A 9,421-nucleotide genomic window follows, 5' to 3' on the forward strand; every position below is an offset into this window, starting at 1 on the left:
GCGATTTTTAACCATCGTTCACGTGACTTGTAGAAAAAACAAAGTTAGTATTCTTATAATAAAATAATCGCGTGCGTCTCGATCGCTTCCGGAAAACGATCGTGGCATTGGATTTCCATAGAACATTCTCACGATTATTATCTCCGCGTATCACGCTTCCGCGTTGTTCGAGGCCACCACGTGGAAAATGTATTTCGCGATGAACGACTGCTATTAATTATGCCGCGCGCGTAACGATGATTGGCACCTCGCGGGGTGAAAGGGGGAGGAGGGGGGAGGGCGAGGTGTTAATTACTCGCAGCCGTTCAAAGTCACGACGAACCGGGAGCAGATTAATCGGCCGGAACCCCAAAATCGATCGCGAAATGCAATCGATCATGGGACGGGGAGGGGGCTCTCGATCGTAATTGCATTTTCTCTCCGCCAGTTTTCAATTTGCATTCCGTCGGTTTTCGGGATTATCTGTTCATCTTCCGGCTACCGCTCGCACACCTATTGTTGACCCGATGCATCTAGTCGAATGCGCCGGACACTCTATTCAGTGACCCACATACGGTTTACGAGCCATCGTCCCGTAGAAAATCCCGTATTCCGATAAAGTGACGAATGTGGGCCCCGACCGCCGCGCGCTTACACACACGCACGTACGCACGCACGCACACGTGCGATGATAACGTTGGACCTTCCTGTTTTTTTTTTTCGTTTTGTCGCGGCGATATATCACTTTGTTTTTAAAACGCGGACGTAAATTCGGCGGAGGGTGAAGGGAAACTCTATGCCCGAAGTACGTCACATCCAACAAATTGGAGAACGACCGCCAATGGCAAAAAAAAAAGAAATTGCGACGTTCTACGACTACGCACGTCGCATTTTCAACAATCGCGGCGAGTTAAGTCTTCGGACAATGTAAAATAGTAACTTTTACTTTATTTTAACATTATGTTATATTTAAAATTTCGAAAAATTAATCCCATCGAATAAATAAAAATAATTACGCTATTGCGGAATAAAATAAATAATGATTAAAAGAATAATTTCAAAAATTGTAGCTGGCCTAAGCATCGAAAGAAAAATAATATAAAGAAAGAAGTAAAGCAAATATATATGATAAAATCTGAAATAAAGTTAACTATATGAAAGTAAATTAAATGAAAGCGGTATCTAAGATCTCGCAGACAAGAAACTAGATTTATGATATTCGGTAGCTCAGCTGAAAGGAAAGCAGAAGATCCGGCGAAACAAAGAATTTTTTGAAACGGTACTTTGATCAATTTATCACACGCGCGTACGAATCTCTTGGATTAGCTCGGATTTTAGCGTTACGCAAGAATGACGATGCAGATCAAGGATGAATGCATTGAACCGGTTCGGCAGCATTCATAAAGCTTATGAACCACGACAGCAATATAATTCTTATGATAACAAGTCCCAGAGCGATCAAAATAGTCTGATTTAAAATAGACAATTAAAAGTTACAGAGAGCAAATATACATATTACATCCGATATTGTGACATTTTGTTTTAACAACGATCGCGCGTTTTAATTTTTAATTTAGCAAGCGGGAGCCCCGTTCTCATTTCAGTTTACGCGGCACGTCGACGTTTTCAGCGGATGGACAAACAACTTCATCGCGGTAATTATATTTTACAACAGAATATTCGTTCGAGAAACGCAAACGTTTAAATAACGTTTATGTTTTAAATAAAATCTCGATGAAATGGGCACACGTCCACACCGCGCGAAAAATAATGTTTATGAATAATGGCCACTTCGGTTGATGACGATTCGAGGAGAAAACGTTCACGTTCTTACATTTGCCTCGTTTTCGGAAAGTCGTAATATTTTAATTGAGTGTAAGTCATATTAAACGCACGTACGTACACACACGCGTAGAACTAAAATAAAATTTAAAGTTTCTGTACGAGCCTATACTTAGCCCGTGCTTAAATACTTAATTATCGTTACCCTCGTGATGACCGCACTCCGAAATTCTTGCTGACATATCAACTAATTTCGCCGGTGGACATTGTAAATAAATTAGAGAGAGAGCACACAAAGGCCATATCAGTTGTTTTTAACTAAATAAAATTTATATAATTTAATAACGAACAAATATTTAATGACAATTACGCAACATGTTAACCTACATTTATGACGCATATGTTTAAGGTCTATTTATTAAATTCTTTTTAACCGTGCTGTTAGTTTTTACGTTAACATTATTTCGCTACATTTTTAGTTCTTTATATTTTTTGCACTTGTAATAAATGTATGCACTTGCGCTTTGAAAACAGAAAAAAAGAGCAAGCGCGTAGAATGAAATTGAAACAAATGCATTTGTAATTGCGGCAACTTTGAAAACTTTTGATAAAATTATACGACTTTATTTCAACCGTAAATTATGATTGTATATTATTACACAATACTCAGAGTATTTTGTATTGACCAAAAGTTTAAATTAATGAGAAAATACGTGAAAAAAAAAAATAATTCAGTATAATCGAAGATCGCTTTAAAGGAATAATTGTACATCATAAATTGCGCGTGTAGGAAGAATAAAAAAGAAAGATCAGAAGAGTAAACGTCACGTTCAATAAATAATTGGAGCTTTTTAAAATGAAGACTGCTTCTCGTGTTTCAATCAGAGCTTTGTAGCCCCGAAGCACAGGGAATTCATAAAAAATCGCGAAAAAAATATCTAGGAAAAATACGTACAAAATATATACGAGCGTTTTTATCGAATATAATAGAACAGCCTTCCTCATGTTTTAATATCCTTTAATAGTCGAGTTTATATTTCAGCTAAATAAAAATCTCCTCGTTACATAGAAATATAGCACGCGTGAACGACATTTTTAAGAGCACGTAAATAAAAAAGACACGAGGAGCTTATATTTTCTGCTTGCATTTTCTAAAAGTGCCCCGCACGTAGCCGCGCTACAAAGATCGAGTTGCAACGATACCGCGTTACATGCAACAAGCTTCCTTTCTCTATCCTACGACGAGCCACACGATACTAACGAAGTGCCTTATAATGAAAGTGAAACAGAAAAGACGCAAAAGGCTTCGGCAAACGTTCCGCTTCGCGTATCGGGAACGCCAAGTCTTTCCGTAAATGCCGAGTTAAGGGAAACGGAAAAGAAGCATCCGCTTTGTACTCAAGTCGCGGAAAAACCAATCCTACTTTTCACGCAAAGCCCACCCGAATGTCTCGACAGGGGAAAAGAAAAGTTACAAGTCCCTCTTCGTTTACCCGCGCGCCGCGAAGTGCAAGGCGAACGATCTGCTTCGGATACGCTTCGTCGATTGAATCCGCCGTGTTTGATAGCATTTAGATCTGATTGCAGCGCGCATCTCGGATCGCAACTTTCTTGGGAAATCGACGACGGATCGGCGTGTAATTCGATGTCGCCTCGGCGAGAGCCGAGCGTCTGGTAACACGATGTAGCAATTATTAGTGTCCGCAGCCTCGACGGAGAAACTAGCTTAATTGAAGAATTAGTTTAGGGAGCCCGACTCACGCTCGCGTTCCCGGGAATGGGAGGAGCTCGTGGAACGTCGCGCAGGATCGCATCTCGCGTGATAATCGGAAAGCGTTGAGACGCCAAATGCAACGATAATGCATCGCTCACCACGCATATAAGCAGGTGTCGCAACTCACGTCGTATGTAATGCGAAGCACGTAGAATTATTAAAAAAAAAAAATGATATTACGGGACATATTTGTATAAAAAAATAATGTCTATATTGCACGAGCACTATCGTGCTTAAGAACCTAATTAATAATAATCGATATAAATTCTAAAAATATATATAAAAAAAAAATATGGACTGTATATTAATAATACTTGAAATTCACTTACCTCACAAAATAATCACACTCACCTGCATGTACATAAAGCAGAAGGTAAAGGAAGTGAGAGAGAACAGGTTAGGCAGGAAAGGATGTATCTCATGGCTCTGTAAACAGACAATATTAATTAACTATTTAATTAATTTATTTGCATTTATCATATAATCACTCATAAGTACCAGGGATACGTAAACAATTAGTTCGAATTAGCTTAAATACAAATAGCCTAAAACACATTGTCGCTGTTACTTCCCCCTTTATCTTCTTTTTTATTAACATTATATTCACAGACAAGAACACGATCGCAATCGCAAATGTTTCATACTTCCTTCATAGCGTTCTACATATTTATTTATACATGTACAATCGACCCGTATATTAATTTCGGCTCGCCGAAAGATTCGCAGATCTTTCCCCGCAAAGGTCCTTCTCTCAAGAATGACTGTTGCCGCAAATGATAAATTTTGTGAACAACTACCATGGGGAATGTTCGCGTAAAGCGAGAACATAATATACCTAGGTTAACATCCCATTTAAGTCGACTCGATCGTTGAAACCAACGCGCAATCAAAAATAAAAAAAATAAAAAATAAAAAAAAAACAGGAAGCAGATATTAGCAGTAAGTCACTAAAATGATTTGATTTTCTTTGATGACGTAACGTTCTCACGAATTTTCCAAGTTATAGAACGTGTGTACCGGCTGCGTGAAACTCGCCGCTTACATTTGTGCATTAAACGTTCCTGTTTTTTCTTTTTTTTTTCTTTTTAATTAATGATTTATCTTCAATATCTGTTTCACCGTTCTTTGTATTATTCATTGCGCGTGTCAGCCTTTAGGAAGCGAATGAGTGAAATCAGGATGAAGCGCGCACGAAGATTCATGGACAGTGGAGACGTAAATATTTTTTTTTTTTTTTTTTTTTTTTTTAAGGAACAAAATATCAGACGATGAATTGTGAATATGAGAAATGCCAAAACGTCCGCGACATTTAGCATTATGCAAGAGTCTCGTTTTTCATCGATACGAATACCTGCCTGTGTTTATTATCACCAGCCTTGATCAACTAGACTACACGTGTCTCGTTACAGCTACTACAGATCTAGAAGAGAATTATAATGTTAATCGGCAATAGTTGATCAAAGCTGATCCCAGATCGCCACGAATAAAACGAGCAATAATGCATCGCGCAGATGATCGTCCGTTGTAATTATTGCTTCGAAAGTGGTTGCGCAAACGCATTCCGTAACAGTCCCGATTCATCGGGGATCGCCTACCACAGCGGCGTATTTCACGTGGACGCGCGTAAAATGGCTTTTTATACAGCTTGCATGCAATCGAGAATTCATCTCGGGCATCGTAAGGGAGAAGGAACGTTGAAAAATCGCATACGTGAAAAAAGGGCTACTTAACTTACGCACACAGATCGCGGGGGCGAGACAATTACACCCGGGAACACGTAAATTGCACACTTGGAGAACCTTCCTACTCGCTAATTTACTCGTGCGTTTACTTTATCGCTACGTACACGTATTACAACAGCGAATTCGTATCGATTGCGCACGTCGGCGATCGGGAGACCTGATTCGAAGCTGTCTCAGTCACTCGCTTCCTTCATCGGCGAACGCGGCACGTAAAAAGGTGCCGCTTTTACACATCGTGATGCGCTTTTCCGCAATACTGCCGCACGTCCGAACGCACAAACAGGCTGGAGGCTCGATAAAAATTCACTCTCACTAACTTATTCCAGCGGCAATCATCATACGTTGCTCGTGTTGCTTTGTGGTCGGCTTACAACGTTAAAACTAAACATAAATATGCAATACCGCGTGTAATACAATACAATTAAAAATATCTAACAGCGCTTAGCTTTATGATAACGATAACCGGGAAAGGGAAAAGGAAATGTACTTCTCAGAATCTGCTTGAAAGATCGCGTGAGATGTAAGCATTTCGTCTAACGATTGAAAACGGCCGCCCGTCGCACAGATTTGTCCATCTAATCGGAGGTACGCGTACAACTACGATAGCCGTGCTTTCGCTATCTTAGCGAGACAGAGCTTGAGCTTCCCACGGGAAGCAACGGATAGCAAAAGCACGAGAGTCATATGTGTATAACTAGCTACCGCTGCGATTTACAAGTTAAACTTCGTTGCCGCGCTGCTCGATAGCAGATGATAAATAAATAAATCAGCAATAACGAGAGCTAATCGATCTCGAGACCGCGCTGCGCAAGCCCGTCGAGAATGCACTCAATAAAATGTTACAGTAACGAACGATATCGCTGCTATTCATCGGTATATCAAATGTTTGCATACGAGTTACTATAAATGATTTCCCGAGGCGGTCGGTGGATTCTTTTTGGAAAATATATGAATATAGCTACTCGGCGACGCGCGATTTTATTTTCATACACGAGATGTTGTTAACTGCTTAAAAAGATATTTTGATCTGTCTGTAAAACTTGTTGAAACGTTTCTCAATTTTTTTTTTCACTAATTTAGCCCCATAATTTTACTTTCCCATTATTTTATTCTAAAAAAGAAAAAAAATACATATTTTTTTTTGTAAAAAAAAAAAAAAAATTATTAATGCATCGCTAAAAAGCAGAGATTTTTACCGATTTGTTAGAAGCGACGATGATTGATAAACGCATCTCTGCGTTTACGAATTAATGGAAAATCGCGCTTTTTGCGCTTTCGAACGAGAGAAACCGCTCGCAACAATTGGCAGGTCACGCACACTCGTTCCATCGAGTCGAATGCCGAAGGCATTCGAATTGCCTTCCTGTCATTACGCGCAGTGCCTGACAAGGTCTGACAAATCGTATCGTCTGACACGTCGCGTAAATGCGAACGAAAACCCGAATGCCGGACGACATACGCGCGACACACTTTCCATTTTCGAATCGAGAGCTTCGATGCAGAAATGAAGTTCGCAACTCTGCGTGTACAGGGCACAATTTTTGACGATTATTCCATCGGCAATAAAATACGTCAATTAGAAGTAGAAAATTAAAGCCAATATGAAAATGTTCCCTTACTTTTCAGTAGCCTGAGAGGTATAAATCATACGATACAACCACAAAGGCCGAGAGCTTCATAAATCACAGATCGACTTCATTTTCGCACTAAATCTTCACATTTTGCCTTCATCTATTTCATTTCAACAAGATTTACCGTGCTTCTCGGCATTTTACTGACTTCATTACTAAATGAGAGTTAATCAGATGGCACTGTTAATCGCGATAAAAATCCTTTCTGCACAATCTCAATAATACTATTACAAAAAATAGACATCTGATTATATTTACGCATAATGCACGCGCATACACACATAACATACAGTATATGGATTGTCTATGATAGAATTAAGCGAGAGGGGGAGGGGCCATTTCGTATATAAATATACTCTATAAATATACTTTTCATAAAATGTAATCCCCCCCCCCATTTCCCTCCGTTGCCTGTGAGACAAGAATAACGTGAACGTCACGCACGTAATGCAACATCCGCACGTTGTGTGCTTCGCGCTCGCTTCGGTCACGGACATTTAATCGTCCCATCCGCGCGCTATGTGGGAGTTAAAAGCAAAAGTGCCGTAAGTCAAGATTCTCATAATCGCGCCAGGGAAATCCCGATCGATCTTAGAAGTTTACACGTGCCACCCATTTTCGCTAGAACGACGGAGGCAATCGCTTTAAAAAAAAAATTTTTTTTCCCCTCCTTCCACCCCCCTTTCAATCACCCAACGACTTCGCAATTTCATATATCCGTGCAGATCGCGATCTTTTGATATGCACATTATTATTCAATCCACGCAATCACGTCAATTGCGAAAAGTTAATGGAAATGTACGTAATGCGCGAGTATACATATCGGCGATGTAGCATATTTGAAATACGAGAGTGTACACGTATCGGCGAGGCGAAACGACAATGGCAATCGATCTCAAGCCGCTTCAGCTGGGTCTTATCAATTATCATGCCCGAGGCGGCGCGCGCTTAGCCTCGTTCGTTAACGGTCTTAGTCGGCGAGTAACAAGTTGGTGCTCCGCGAATTAACGCCGCGTAACTAACAATAGAAAACGCGCATCTCTCCCGCGGCGCCTGCGGTTCCGCGCTCCGTGCAACGAATTACATAATGAGGAAATTTCGCTCCACGTGATCGCACATATTTCCGATTACGACAGTATTGCCGGAAGCCGTAACGCCGAACGCGAATTATTATATTCGCGAGGAGGCCCGAGAAAAAGAGGAATCACCGCTTCCGCGACGTGGAAAATTTTTGTCTGCGAACGGATCTGCGTTTAAGCTGCGATGCACAATTCCGCGATAAGCGGTGATATTTGTAAACGAGTCGGGGCGTGTGTGGTTTGACACTTTATTACTGATAAGGCTCAAGTAAATTTTTCCGCGTCGCTTCCAACGTGGTCGCGGACGGCACTCGCGATCCAAATCCGTGAGCGTGTGCGTTTAAATGAAATGTCAATGACCATGAGTTATAGACCGGATCGGTAATTTATGGGTCTTAACTCACCTGCGCGGTGACATAATTAACGTGCAAAACACAAACGCGTTGTCAGTCGAGTTAGACGAGCCGCCTCGCACGACGAGCGAGAGCCTCTCGAGATTTATTATCGGCAATTATATCGACGATAAACAACAAGTGGTAATAACGAGATGCAATCTGACGATCGCCGACGTCCGTGCAGATAACTCTAATCTGGGTTCTACGAGACGCGAGAAAATAATAAATGGGAACGCTCGTCGCCGACGCTACCGAGAACGCAACAAGTTTCACGGCTCTCGGCATCGGAAAAGAAACGCTTGCTACAACTGTTGCACTCCAATCTTGTTTTCGAAAAAGTAGAGACTCGGACATCCATTGCGTCGCGTTCGGTGTCGCGCTAAATGAACGAGTCGTGAAACAAGTAGCGTTATCAGATATCCGCGGCTATATCTTTATGTTGTTCAAACACCATTCGTAACACAACGTAGTAATATTGTGATTGTTCGGCGCTCCCCACGGGGAGTGGGTCAATTTTAGCCACGCCGCGCCGTGCCGACAGGCTATAGTAGTGCCAAGGTCGTGCCGTTGGCTTTTCTCTCGGCTTCGCCATCGACATGCGCTATTTCGAGGATTTTCTTAAATTCGTCAACTATCTGCCACCGCGAAACATCGAAATATCGGCGAGATGTCCGCCGAAGCTGACCGCGGATGATATTCACGTACGAAAATCAATGCCGCTTCCTAACTTCGTATTTTACACACTTCTCGGTTTTGCCCGGAAAGAGAGAAAATATTCGCTAATAAAGAGCGAAGCATAATTATTATTCATTAGAAGTTTAATGGTATTTGCAATTTAATATTAATATTGAATGTCGCACGCGTTAATAAAGCTGAATACGTTAATTAAATTAGAGCAGCGTGATAAATCATCGTGGAAAATACGCGGAACGTTGAATATGTATTCCCTTTACGATATTTTTTTTTAAGTTTTCTTCCCGGTTAAATAAATCTTCCCCGTTATCATCTTTTTTTTTTTCGGAATTATAATTTAAAATTT

General features: G+C 40.9%; 1 pseudogene; it reads left to right on the plus strand.

Moving 5' to 3' along the window:
• The first annotated feature begins 268 nt into the window (after positions 1–268).
• Positions 269–4,083, plus strand: LOC139103081 (uncharacterized; annotated as a pseudogene).
• Positions 4,084–9,421: the final 5,338 nt, after the last annotated feature.

This window comes from Cardiocondyla obscurior, linkage group LG06 (genome assembly GCF_019399895.1).
Source record: "Cardiocondyla obscurior isolate alpha-2009 linkage group LG06, Cobs3.1, whole genome shotgun sequence".
Taxonomy (NCBI): domain Eukaryota; kingdom Metazoa; phylum Arthropoda; class Insecta; order Hymenoptera; family Formicidae; genus Cardiocondyla; species Cardiocondyla obscurior.